Raw genomic sequence first — 13,884 nt, forward strand, 5'->3', positions numbered from 1 at the left:
GGTTCCCCATATATGCAAAGGACACCTGCTGAAATTCCCTTTTTCTATGCAACTGTTAAAGATACAGGAGCCCTGTCCTCCTTTTCATATGGTCACCTTACTTTAACAGTCGTATTGAAAAGGAAATTTCAGCAGGTGTCATTGGTATATATGGAGAAGCTGGTGAAATTTTCTCTTCATCACCACAGTTAAAGCTGCAGTAGCCCTGCCCTCTTTTAAATCTGTCACTCTAGTATAGCTCTTGCAGCTCTAACTGTTGTGATGAAGAGGGAGTTTCACCAGGTTCTCTATATATACAAATGACACCTGCTGAAATTCCCTTTTCTATGCAACTGTTAAAGATACAGGAGCCCTGGCCTCCTTTTCATAGGGTCACCCTAAAGGCTTTGAATCTATATTTAATAATTAAGCTGTGTTATGGGATGAATCAGACCCGTGGTCCATCTTGCCAGCTCAATGAGGAATGGTGGCTCTCTGTAAAAGCAGCCTCCTCCCCCCGCCCCAGATATTTCGGAGTACAATGCCCAGCATTCCTAATAATTGGTCATGCTGGCTGGGGCTGATGGGAATTGAAATCCAGAAATCCTTAGGGCACCAGGATGGAGACGCTACTGTAAAGCATAAGTCTCTTCCAGGGGATGGTGTAAAAGCCGGAACGGAACAGAACAGCAGCTTCCAAGTGAGGTATGTTAACCAAACTCACCAGACACACATTACTAGGTGAGCCCGATATAATAAGCTCCAAAAATTGCCCCCAAACCACGTTCAGATACCCGTTCCGGGCAAAAGAGCATATTGCGCAAAATGGGCCGTAATGGCAGCTTCCCGATGAGATAAGTCAACCAAACTCACCAGACACATTTGACAAGGTGGAATATAGAAAGCTCCAAAAGTTGCCCCGAAACCATGTTCTGATACTCGTTCCGGGCAAAAGCCCATACAGCGCAAAATGGGCCGTAACGGCAGTTTCCCAATGAGGTAAGTCAACCAAACTCACCAGACACATATGACAAGGTGGAATATAGAAAGCTCCAAAAGTTGCTCCGAAACCATGTTCCGATACTCGTTCCGGGCAAAAGAGCATATTGCGCAAAACGGGCCGTAACGGCAGCTTCCCGATGAGATAAGTCAACCAAACTCACCAGACACATTTGACAAGGTAGAATATAGAAAGCTCCAAAAGTTGCCCCAAAACCACGTTCCGATACCTTTTGGTGAGTGTTATATGTGTTTGGTGAGTTTGGTTGACTTACCTCACTTGGAGGTTGCCGTTATGGCCCGATTTGCACAATACAGACTTTTGCCCGGAACAGGTAACGGAACGTGGTTTTGGGGCAACTTTTGGAGCTTTCTGTATTTGTCCCACCTTGTCATGTGCGTCTGGTGAGTTTGTTTGATTTACCTCATTGGGAAGCTGCCGTTATGGCCCATTTTGCACAATACGGACTTTTGCCCGTAACGGGTATCTGAACATGGTTTCGGGGCAACTTTTGGGCACTGCAGAGGCCACCAGTGAGGGAGGAAGCAGCAGCCAGGCACCTCTCCACCGTGCCTGGGTCCAGCTCCAGCTGAGAGCCCCCTCCCTCCTGCTGTCAACTGACACTGCAGAGGCCATCAGTGAGGGAGGAAGCAGCAGCCAGGCACTTCTCCACCATGCCTGGGTCCAGCTCCAGCTGAGAGCCCCCTCCCTCCTGCTACCAACTGTCTCTGCAGAGGCCACCAGTGAGGGAGGAAGCAGCAGCCAGGCACTTCTCCACCGTGCCTGGGTCCAGCTCCAGCTGAGAGCCCCCTCCCTCCTGCTACCAACTGTCTCTGCAGAGGCCACCAGTGAGGGAGGAAGCAGCAGCCAGGCACCTCTCCACCATGCCTGGGTCCAGCTCCAGCTGAGAGCCCCCTCCCTCCTGCTACCAACTGTAACTGCAGAGGCCACCAGAGAGGGAGGAAGCAGCAGCCAGGCACCTCTCCACCGTGCCTGGGTCCAGCTCCAGCTGAGAGCCCCCTCCCTCCTGCTGTCACCTGTAACTGCTGAACTTTCCAACTAAGATTGTAGTGCCTGAGTTTGCTTTCCTTTTCCCCCTCCTCCTCCTCCCTCCCAATCCCCTTTCCTTTTGTGTCATGTCTTTTAGATTGTAAGCCTGTGGGCAGGGACTGTCAAGAAATACTTTTGTAAGCCGCCATGAGAGCCTTTTTTGGCTGAATGGCGGCATAAAAATCCTTAAATAAATAAATAAATAAATAAATAAATAAACTTTTGGAGCTTTCTGTATTTGTCCCACCTAGTAATGTGCATCTGGTGAGTTTGGTTGACTTACCTCACTTGGAAGCTGCTGTTACGGCCTGTTTTGCATAATACAGACTTTTGCCCGGAATGGGTATCTGAACGTGGTTCCAGGGCAACTTTTGGAGCTTTCTATATTTGTCCCACCTTGTCATGTGCATCTGGTGAGTTTGGTTAAGTTACCACATTGGGAAGCTGCTGTTATGGTCCATTTTGCGCAATATGCACTATGCGCAGAACGGGTATCAGAACGCAGTTTCTTTGCACTTTTTGTGGCTTCTTCCATCCCTGCCATGGAGTTATGCATAACTGGTGAGTTTGGTTGATATCGCTCAATCAGAAGTGGCCATTCCGGCTATCCCATTCTGTTCCGGATGTTGTTTTGAGAGTTCTGGGGTTAATAGTGATATAATATTGCAATGGTTTTAGTCCTAAAATATTGTTCCCAAGTGTTGCTAACACATGCCACTGTTTTTGGTATGGTTTTTTAAAATAATGGGGTCGTTCCAGCCTGTTCCGTTCTGTTCCTGTTCACTCCAACCTGCTTTGAGCCAAACTAGACCTGAGGCTGAATATGTCACTAGGTGTAGAATCTTTACTTTTAAATGAGCACTTTGTAGAGGCCGTAATGGGGGAGTTTCCACAGGGAAATCAGCCTGCAGGAAAGAGGAGATTGCATATGTACATTGCTGCTATTACTCCACACAGTGATGTTTGTTCGTGGCCTCTTGTCACTTATCCCTCTGCCACCTCAGGGCCACTCTTGACACCACAAGAGCAGGGTGGGTCTGTAGGTGTGAGAGTGAGTTTGAGGGGGGGGGGCTGTCTGAGGCCCAGCTATCAGGACCAGAAGGCTTGAGGAATTGGAGCAGGAACACTGCATTAGGTCTGCACCATTCACTCACCCAGAGCTACAAGGCCAGGGTAGTGGTGACGTGGGCAGGCCTGCTCCTCACTGGCCACATGGGCCTGTGTGGCTGAGGCAATACAAGATTAGGCCTCCACGACTCAGACTACAGCTTCCCTGGACTAGAGGGATGGGAGGTAGATGCATAGAAGAAAACTGTCCTGTTGAGGATCCTCTGAAGCAGCCTCCCCCAACCAGGTGCCCTTCAGTTGTGTTGGACTATAACTCCTAAAATACCCCACCCGGGGGATGATGGGAGTTGTTGTCCAACCCATCTGGAGAGCAGCAGGTTGGAGAAGACAGGTCTAATGGTTTACACAGGTGTTGCCTTTATCAAACCCAAGCGTTGGGGGTCCCATGTCTTCACGATGGGGCCTCAGTGCAATTGCACCTCACCCCCCTCTGCTACACATGGGGCAGGGGTGCAGCTCTGCCACCAGTCAGCCAGAAAAGTGGGGAGATGGCAGGCTGGTTGCAGAAGCTTCATGCGGCCAGCTGAGAGGAAAGAGGGACCCAGCCAGGTATCCCTCATCCTTGTGCTAGTTCTCCTGTGTCTGGCACCTGCCCACTGCCTGCAGATATCAGTGTGAGTCTGGCTGGTCGCCAATTGTTTGAGACTGAGTAGGATTTTTTTCCCCTTTGTGGGCCCAGATTGGCTGGGGGCCCATAGGGTTTTTTTTTTGCCTACTCCACACTGACCTGGGGTTGTGTAGCCCTTCATGGGCAGGCAGCCAGTAATAAAAGTTGCCCCATTGGATCAAGAGGTGCATAAACAGGTGTAGTGTCAGTTAGATGGGTGAAGAATAGCAGGGGTGTGCTTCGCCTTCGGTCTGAACCCAAAATCCAAGTCAAAGGGGGCCTATTCATGTCCACCTCACCCCGAATTTGGTATGGGACACGATTGGGCTGTCTTGGCCTGACTCAGCCAATTCAGCCTGATGGCCATTTCGGTCCAATGGCCAGCTGCTTCTCCCCACCCACCCATGGGACTTACCTGAGGCCTCTGTGCACACCCATCATCCTAGTGATCCATTCTGTCCTGACCTAGATCTACTGTTGTAAACTAAGTGGCCTGAAATGGACATTTCCAGCTGTTTTAGATTACCACAGTAGATCTACGGCAGGGTAGAGTGGCTCTTTAAGAGGACAGGTGGCCCCTTGTGCATGTGGAGGCTTCAGGAAGTCCTGCAGTGTCTGTGGGTAGCCAGGAGGGATGGGGAGAGCTGGAGGGGAGAGGAGTCCAATGGATCTCTGGTTGGCCTTGTGCCGAGATTTCTCGAGTGCCTGTGGGCACCCTTACGTGCCTGGGCACAGCCCTAGAGAACAGGAAGGAGGTTTGGCAAGCATCCTGAGGCATCAGGAGGGTGAGGAGCAGAGCAAATCTCTGTAAAGATTTGGGGCTTTGCCTATACTAGCCGGCGCTCTGTAAAGATTTGGGGCTTTGCCTATACTAGCCGGCGCTCTGTAAAGAGCCTTTTAAATGAATATGCATTGATGCGCATAGATCAGAACAAATAAAAAAAAAATGAGAAATGAGAAAGCCAAAAGCGGGAACGACTGAGGTAAATGGAACCGACCTCACCTGTCCTCGCACGCGGAAAAGTTGATGATTAAAGATGGATGGTGTTGTTTGGACCGGAAATGTTATCGGAAGAGGAAGTCAAAAGGCAACAAAGTAAGTCTGGTGGGCGGGGCGGGGAGGAAAGAGCAACTAATTGTTTCACACCTTGGAAGAAGGGACGCCTTAAACTGACCTAAGACGGACTAAATAACAGTGCCCCAAAACCGGGAAAAGGCGCTTTGAAAGTACGCCTGTGTGTCCCGATGAGCTTCGGGGCGCACTCCAGACACAAGCAAGCGATTTCGGAACGACGTGTGGATCCGCCCTTAAACAGAACAGAAGACGTGTCTGAAATTCTCATCCCTTGGGAGTCCCAGGCATGAACAATGAATGGGTGGCCCCCATGTTTTGATCCCTATGGAGTCCCCATGTGGGGTTGCACCAAGAAGCACAAACTCCAAGCTTTTGCCAGCTCCTAGGACCACTCCGACATTGTCTTGCTGACGAGGTCGCCCCCCTCAAAAACTACCCAGCCCCCTAACCTTCCTTGCTGTGGCATTGGAGGTTGTCCCCGGTGCAGTGGCCAGTCGGCTGTAAAGAGTTTTCTACTGAAACTCTGAAGCTGCTATTTACATCTTTCCGTTTGTTAGTTAGTTAGGCTTAGAGATTAGCGACCCATTATATTTGCTGATATGACTTGCTTTCTATTTCATGTATAGAATCATATATCTTTATATTTAGATCTGTGCATCTATATCTATACATCTATATCTATATTTATATCTATATCTATATATATTTATATATATATACAGCTATATATATATTTATATAGAGATATATGAATTTTAATTTTTATTTATTTAATTAATCAATGTTAAATGTCTTAGGCTGCAATCCTGTGTACCTACAGAACTGGAGCTCACACCCAAATAGTTTCACATCCAAATCTCCTCCTGTTTTCCCCCAAGCATTGAGCTTTCGGAAGCCTGATTTCAGAGGGGAAAAGATCTGTTCGTGTCAGTAGTGTTTAAGCATGAGCCGCAAATCACCTGGCGATCTCCCAGCAGGTCTCCAACTTTCACCTGTCCGCCTGGCTTCAATCTCTCTCATGTCCAGAGAGAGAAATTCTTGGGACCGGAAGGCCTGTAGCTGGCCCAGGGGGCATCCAGAAAAGGCTTCTATTGTGTAATGACCCTGCTTGCTACATGGAATTAGAAAATTTATAAAAGTGAAATATAGAGTAAGTCCTATCTGCAAATTGAATTTATAGCCGAATTATAACCAGCAGTGCAACCTACACTTGCTTACTCAAAAGTAAGTCCCATGAAGCTCTCTCCCACTTGGGGAGAGGTGTAAAGTCCAGCCCTTCTAGACTGCTGGCCAGGTGCAGCATGTGTCCTCGAGGAGCAATTCAAGGCTTTTTGTGGAAGTTTGGAGCATCAGGGAAGAGAAGTTAAACGTTAGAATAGAATGAAAGAGTAAAGAATGGTAGTGAAATAGAGAGTTTTCTTCTCTGATGACCTGGGGCCAACTGTAATTTGCCATAGCTGAACAGGTTTGCCCAAATTCCATTTGCATGGTTCAAGAAAAATTATGTGTTGTCTGTAACAAAGCTGCCATGGCGAAATGAAATCTGAAAAGAAAAAGAATGGAGCTATGGTTCCTTGAGGATGAAGTCTTAAGGCTTCAAGGCGATGCACGTGTTCTTCAAGACAGGAGCCCTCTCCGGTCCAGAGCCCTCTCTGGTCCAGGGCCCCCTCCTCTATGAATGTTGCATTGCACTTCTTCCAAGACCTCAAAGGAAGGAGATACAGCATAACAGATTTGCCACGGAGAGCTCAAAAGCAAAGGAAGTGGGCGCAGGACCTCATGACAAATCTCTGCACTGTCACAAAGGCCCAGGAAATTAAATTGAACACATAGACCAAGAAGACTTCTCAAGCAGGAAGAGGAACTCAGGAAGGCAGGCACACTCCTTACTGAAACCAAAAATGAAGGGATGGGGGGCAAACCAAACTTGTGGTTCAGAAGTCCATCAGCAACAGAGAAAGTAGGCAAGGAGCAAGAACCACCAATTGCAAGCCCAGATGTGGAGCCCAAGAAAAACAGGGCCAGTGGAAAGGGCTGGTAATGCCAGGGTCTCAGGGGTGGCTGGGGCGGTGGTGGAAGAGACATTGCTACGCAGATCAAATAAGCCTTCCCTGACAAACGTCAAGGGAAATGAACAGTCCATGTGAGCTGGGATGTGCGGTCTGAGGATCCAAGCCTCCCAAAAGCTTTTACGCCTCATCTTGACAGAAAAGCTACAATACAAGCATCATTACAAGTAGCCCTCCTACTTGGCAAATGGTTTTGCCTGCATGAAGGAACACCGTCAAATGTACAATATTAACCTACCTAACCTTTCTACCCAAATTTCTAATACTTACATAGCATTATCAATATCTCAATGAAACATAAAGCAAATCCTATCTGTCAATGTAACGCTTAACTAAACTAACTATGAACCTCAGCAGCTAACATATTCAAATATATAACCAAATTAAAGCAGTACTGAAGTTTTTCAAAAGCGACCATCTCTGGGTTGGATCCAGATTCACACTGGAGCAACTGCGCTGAGGGAAGTGGGTTTCCATGGCCCCTCCTTCCCACGACAGTCCTCCAGACCCCTGGAAAAACTACACAGAGGCACAGAAGCCCCTGCTCAAGGAGGTGATCTGCGATCTGGGGGTGGAGATCCCCCCCAAATTAGGCAGAGGGACTTTCCATGAGCAGCAGGCAGATCCTAGACCCATCCCTCTGTTGAGGCTCCTCAACTGTCCTAACAGCAGTTAGATACGGAATGACATCACTGAGGTGATGACATCACTTGGAACCCAGAGCATTGTGGCCTCAGAGGTGTTGTGCATTTCTTCCTCTTAAACCTATATCCCACATCTCCAACGGAAGCAGCCTGCCTGCAGGGCAGGGCAGCATACAAACCTGGATTCAAAACCACAGGATGAGACAGTACATAATTTCAGCTAGCTTGATGCCGGGGTGGTGGCGGCCTCCAAAAGGGTCCGCCAAGGCAGTTTGCTGCCTGAGCCAGAGCAGTAAATGGTCCCACCTGCCCTTACAAAAGCCACGGTACACAAAACCACAAACATTATTTTGGCACTTGAAGCAGAAAATCCTACAAGGGCCTCTTTCCCTTCCCTGGCAGTAATAATGCTGAACAAGGCATGGGCTACCTTTGCTGGTCCCAGGCCTGCCATCCTTCCCATCTGGATTCTGGATTTGGGCCTGAAAGGCCAAGGGAAAGTGTGGGTGTAAGTTGTAAGCATGCACAAATTGTGACACTGCACCGCATCATCACTGATCATGGGGCACATCTGTTAGGGCATCAGCTTCCCATTTCCTGGCTGTTTGGATTTTGAGCCAACGTTAGAGTGACCATGAGCCCGTCCCGTCCCCCCATGCTGCTCCTCTAGATCCGGGCCCACGCACTGCCTGTAATGGCTTTCTTCCCCTTTCAGGAGCTGCGCGGCACCTGCACGTCCGGCAAGGTATCGTGAAAGATCCCACAATGCCTTGTGGGAGAAGGGAGAAGAAAGCCCTTACTGGCAGTGGAGAGGCTTGGCGGTCCATGAATCTTCCCTTCAGGATTATCGGGGGGTGCAAAATGGCCCCCTTACCAAGAACTATGGAGGCAACACGGGGCTTGGCAAGGGGGTCATTTTTGCCCACCCCCACCCCCGATTTCTCACTTTTTGTTTTTGTTCTTATAATCCCATTAGAGCAAATGGGATTTTGAGAAAAACAACAAAACAAAAAACATTAGGAAATCAGACACTGTGTTGCCCCTACAGTGCTTAGCAATACGAAAATACACAGTCCCTCAGGAAGCATATTCAACTTTTGAAAATAAACAATATCAAATAATTTGCAACAACCATAATGATTTATAACATGCAGGTACCATCCGGCCATGTTCTGCCACATTAGTGTATTCGATAAACAGTAACCAAACAGCCGCAAAGGGTCATACTTTCACTGACCTCTCATGACCTGCAATTTTTTATATGTCAATTTCTCCATTATTGCTGTCTTCCACACCGATTTATCCCACTCATTCAACTCTGTAAATTTGAAATCCTTCCAATGCAATGCTATTACTTTCCTGGCAGCAAAAAAAAAGATATGAAATTAGCTCCTTGTGCTTCAAATTAATATTTACGTCAACAAATATGTTCAATAGAACCAATTCCGAATCCATATGCACTTCAATCTGTTTTTAATCATCATCATCATCTCATTGAACAAATAAAATGCCTGGGAAAATAAGAAGGTTTTCACCTGGGTCCCAAAGCTTCATAAAGCTTTAAAGCACAATCCTTTGCGTGTTTAGATACAACAAAAGGCTCGCACCTCCTAGCATGGCTGTCTGGAAAATGTTGAGAGTTGTGGAACGGTTCTTCCGTCTACACGTGCATAAGGTTGTGCCCTTAGAGTTTTAATGCATTTTAAAAGATACTAGACTTAACTAACCATTTTTACGAAATTATAGAAAATAGAAAAAGTGGAGGAGTTATTGTTACAATCTTTTTTAGAGTTCAGAAGTGTTAAAATCAAGCTGCAGATTTTGATGGTGCTATCATGCTCATAGTATCCAGTGTGCTAATGCTCGTAGTTATTTACAAACTCAATTGTAGCTTTGAGGTTTCAAATAAAGACCCACCCATGCTAAGCTGGCACACTGAGTTCTGGAAAGTTTCATGACCAAAGGGTTCTCACCAGCTTTTGGGGTGGGGGGAGGTGGGTTAACTCCTTTGACGCGTAGGCACCAAGATTTCCAGAAAATACGGTGAATTTAAATATTGCCTAGTTCCACAAAACCGCATTTTACAGCTCCCACTTCCCCTGACAGAAGGAAGCTCCAGGGTCAGCTGCTACGAAGTTTGCTTACTGGCAAAGTGCAAGGGGTTTACATTCTCTGGAGAGGCCACCAGTGAGGGAGGAAGCAGCAGCCAGTCACCTCTCCACCGTGCCTGGGTCCAGCTCCAGCTGAGAGCCCCCTCCCTCCTGCTACCAACTGTAACTGCTGAACTTTCCAACTAAGATTGTAGTGCCTGAATTTGCTTTCCTTTTCCCCCTCCTCCTCCTCCCTCCCAATCCCCTTTCCTTTTGTGTCATGTCTTTTAGATTGTAAGCCTGTGGGCAGGGACTGTCAAGAAATACTTTTGTAAGCCGCCGTGAGAGCCTTTTTTGGCTGAGTGGCGGCATAAAAATCCTTAAATAAATAAATAAAAATAAATAAATAAAATTTACTGGCAAAGTGCAGGGCAATAATTATTTAAAATTGTTATATCTTTTGTAACGTCTGTTTGTTTACAGATGTACAGTTGGAGCATGAAGAAGCAGTCTGGTCTGGTACCCACTACAAAGAATGGTAGTCTTTAAAACATTGTCACTTTGCCTGGAAAGCAAACAGCATGAAGCCTTTGCAGATCTTCCAGTCTTCCTCTTGCAAGCCAGGTCCAAAGCTCACACTTTTGTCCTTTGCTGGCTTTCTTCCAACTGCTCAGACTTTTACTCCTCATTACCTGCTATTATTTGCATTTATATACCGCCCCATAGCCAAAGCTCTCTGGGCGGTTTACAAAAGTTAAAAACAGTGAACGTTAAAAAGAAATATACTAAATTTAAAACCATAAAAGCATGAAATACATACAAAAACAGACAATATCCATTTAAAAACAACTATTCTGGGGTCAGTTTAAAAAACTCAGCATTTTTTGTTAAATGCCTGGGAGAAGAGAAAAGTCTTGACCTGGAGCCGAAAAGATAACAATGTTGGCACCAGGCGAGCCTCATTGGGAAGATCATTCCATAATTGATCTATGAACTAATAAGATGATGAATAATGCTGCCAGGCTGAACAGGTTCTCTTCTTTTATGTTTTGTGGGAGTTTCCTTCTGAGTAAACTTTATATAAGAAACTTGGCTGTAGGAATGGGGGTTTCCATGGATAATATCACACCATATTAAATACCACGAGGAACCATCGTTTTAATTCCGCTCCAAGGTGGCTTTAGAAAAGCAGTGCCTCAGCCCCTCCAAAGGGCTTGAAGAATGATTGTAAATGCAACCTCCAAGTTGAGAAGCAGATGATGATTTCTACTACAACTCATTTTAGGAAGGCTTATTTTTCAGGTAAGAACCACAGAGTTGGATCTAGACCTAATCATTTTGAATGTAGACCCAGTGGGAATCTACACTATTGTTATTATAATGTTATGAATCAGCAACTGTGACGCAAAGCGTCACATGACCCTCTGTATCTTCAGTTGTAAATGAGTTGTACTTACCTCCTTGATTTCGTTGTTTCTGTTCGTTGTTGCTCAGTACTAGCGCTTATTTAGAAATCATGTGCCCTGTTCTAACGTTAGCTCTTCTCCGAAAATGTTGAATTGAGTGATCAGCCAATTGCTACCCTGGGGGCGCTTCCACTTCCGCTACCCGCCTTTAGTAACCTTTCTACTGAGCGTTTTGCCTCGTGGATGACTGCCGTAGTCAATCCTATCCTCCTCAGTGATTATTGTTGTTTGATGGAGGGGGCATGAATGTCAGGTTTGTATTGCCCAGAGTCTATATATTAATAAACATTAGAAACGTCAAATTAGGCACCATGACACCTGATGCACGCATACACATGCAAGCCAAGACTCAAGCAAATCCCATGATCCCCTGATTTTTGGCGGGGCTTTAACCTCTAACGCATCACCCCTAACCCCAATTCACACCCCTTTCGATATCTCCATCAATTTTCATGTTAGAAACATCAAATTAGGCACCATGACACCTGATGCATGTATACACATACATGCCAAGCCTCAAGCAAATCCAAGCCTCCCCTGATTTTTGGGGAATTTTTGAAAATCGGACACTCCATTTTCAGACATGGAATTTTCTCCGACATTTTGACAGATAAAAACTTGGAAGCAGACACCCTCACAGATGCCATCTATATCCACATTCATGGCAAGTTTCAAGCAAATCCCATCATCCCCTGATTTTTGGCGGGGCTTTAACCTTTTAATCACCCCAATTCACACCCCTTTCTATATCTCCATCAATTTTCACATTAGAAATGTCAAATTAGGCACCATGACACCTGATGCACGTATACACATGCATGACAAGCCTCAAGCAAATCCAAGCATCCCCTGATTTTGGGGGAATTTTTGAAAATCGGACACCCCATTTTTAGACATGGGATTTTCTCTGACATTTTGACAGATAAAAAACTTTGAAGCAGGCACCCTCACAGATGCCATCTAGATCCACATTCATGGCAAGTTTCAAGCAAATCCCATCATCCCCTGATTTTTGGTGGGGCTTTAACCTTTTAACTCACCCCAAATCAAGTCCCATGCTAGAACTACATCAATTTTCATGTAAGAAATGTCAAATTAGGCACCATGACACCTGATGCACGTATACACATGCATGTCAACCCTCAAGCAAATCCAAGCCTCCCCTGATTTTTGGGGAATTTTTGAAAATCGGATACCCCAGTATCTCAGAGATGGTGCTATATAAATAAATAATAATAATAATAATAATAATAATAATAATAATAATAATAATAATAATAATAATAAAGCTGCAGACAGCTCAATGGGCTTTATTCATGGCCATTTCAAAGGAAATCCCAACATGCCATGAATTGGGGAGTAGATAACCCTAAATATGAATCTTCTTCCACACTTGAAATTTTTTTTTGGAACTTCAAAAAGTCTAAGTGAGCGCAGGAAGGACTTCTCCCCTGAGTCAAAGCAACACACACACAAACCATCCCTGCGAGGCGGGCACAGAGGAGGAGGACTGGGAGCAAGCATGCCGGAGGCTTGTGGGCACGAACCACAAAGCCCATCATGTAGTACAGCTCCCAGGGGGAGGAGGGAGGGAAGGCAGGCAGGCAGCAGACATTTCTGGGGGCACAAGGAAGTGAGCCAAGGATTGTTTGTTTGTTTCTAAGCCAGCAGTAACGCATTGCAAACCAACCCTGCGAGGCGGGCACAAGGAAGTGCGGCAAGGATTGCTTGTTTGTTTCTAAGCCAGTAGTAACGCACTGCTGAGAGTTTTCGGTCCCTAAAACTCCCCGCCACTGGCAATTCAAACTACGACCATGAGCAGAGGGACGGTGTAAAAGCTGGAACGGTACAGAACACGCCGGAACGACCCCATTATATTTAAAAAAAAAAAAAAAACATACCCAAAACAGTGGCATGTGTTAGCAACACTTGGGAACAATAATTTAGGACTAAAACCATTGCAATATTATATCACTATTAACCACAGAACTCCCAAAACAACATCTGGAACAGAATAGGATAGCCGGAACGGCACCTTCTGAATGAGCGATATCAACCAAACTCACCAGTTATGCATAACTCCAAGGCAGGGATGAAAGAAGCCACAAAAAGTGCAAAGAAACTGCGTTCCGATACCCATTCCGAGCATAGTGCATATTGCACAAAACGGGTCGGGACAGCAGCTTCCCAACGAGGTAAGTCAACCAAACTCACCAGACGCATATGACAAGCTCCAAAAGTTGCCCCAAAACCACATTCCGATACCTTTTGGTGAGTGTTACATGTGTTTGGTGAGTTTGGTTGACTTACCTCACTTGGAAGCTGCCGTTACGGCCCGTTTTGCACAATACACACTTTTGCCTGGAACAGGTAACGGAACGTGGTTTCGGGGCAACTTTTGGAGCTTTTTACATCTGTCCCACCTAGTTATGTGCGTCTGGTGAGTTTGGTTGACTTAACTCATTGGGTAGCTGCCGTTACAGCCCATTTTGTGCAATACGGACTTTTGCCAGGAATGGGGATCGGAACATGGTTTCGGGGCAACTTTTGGAGCTTTCTATATTTGTCCCACCTTGTCATATGCGTCTGGTGAGTTTGGTTGACTTACCTCACTTGGAAGCTGCCGTTACGGCCCGTTTTGCACAACACAGACTTTTGCTCGGAACGGGTATCTGAACGTGGTTTCGGGGCAACTTTTGGAGCTTTCTATATTTGTCCCACCTAGTAATGTGCATCTGGTGAGTTTGTTTGACTTACTTCATTGGGAAGCTGCCGT

The sequence above is a fragment of the Elgaria multicarinata genome, chromosome 1, assembly GCF_023053635.1.
Source record: "Elgaria multicarinata webbii isolate HBS135686 ecotype San Diego chromosome 1, rElgMul1.1.pri, whole genome shotgun sequence".
Classification (NCBI taxonomy): domain Eukaryota; kingdom Metazoa; phylum Chordata; class Lepidosauria; order Squamata; family Anguidae; genus Elgaria; species Elgaria multicarinata.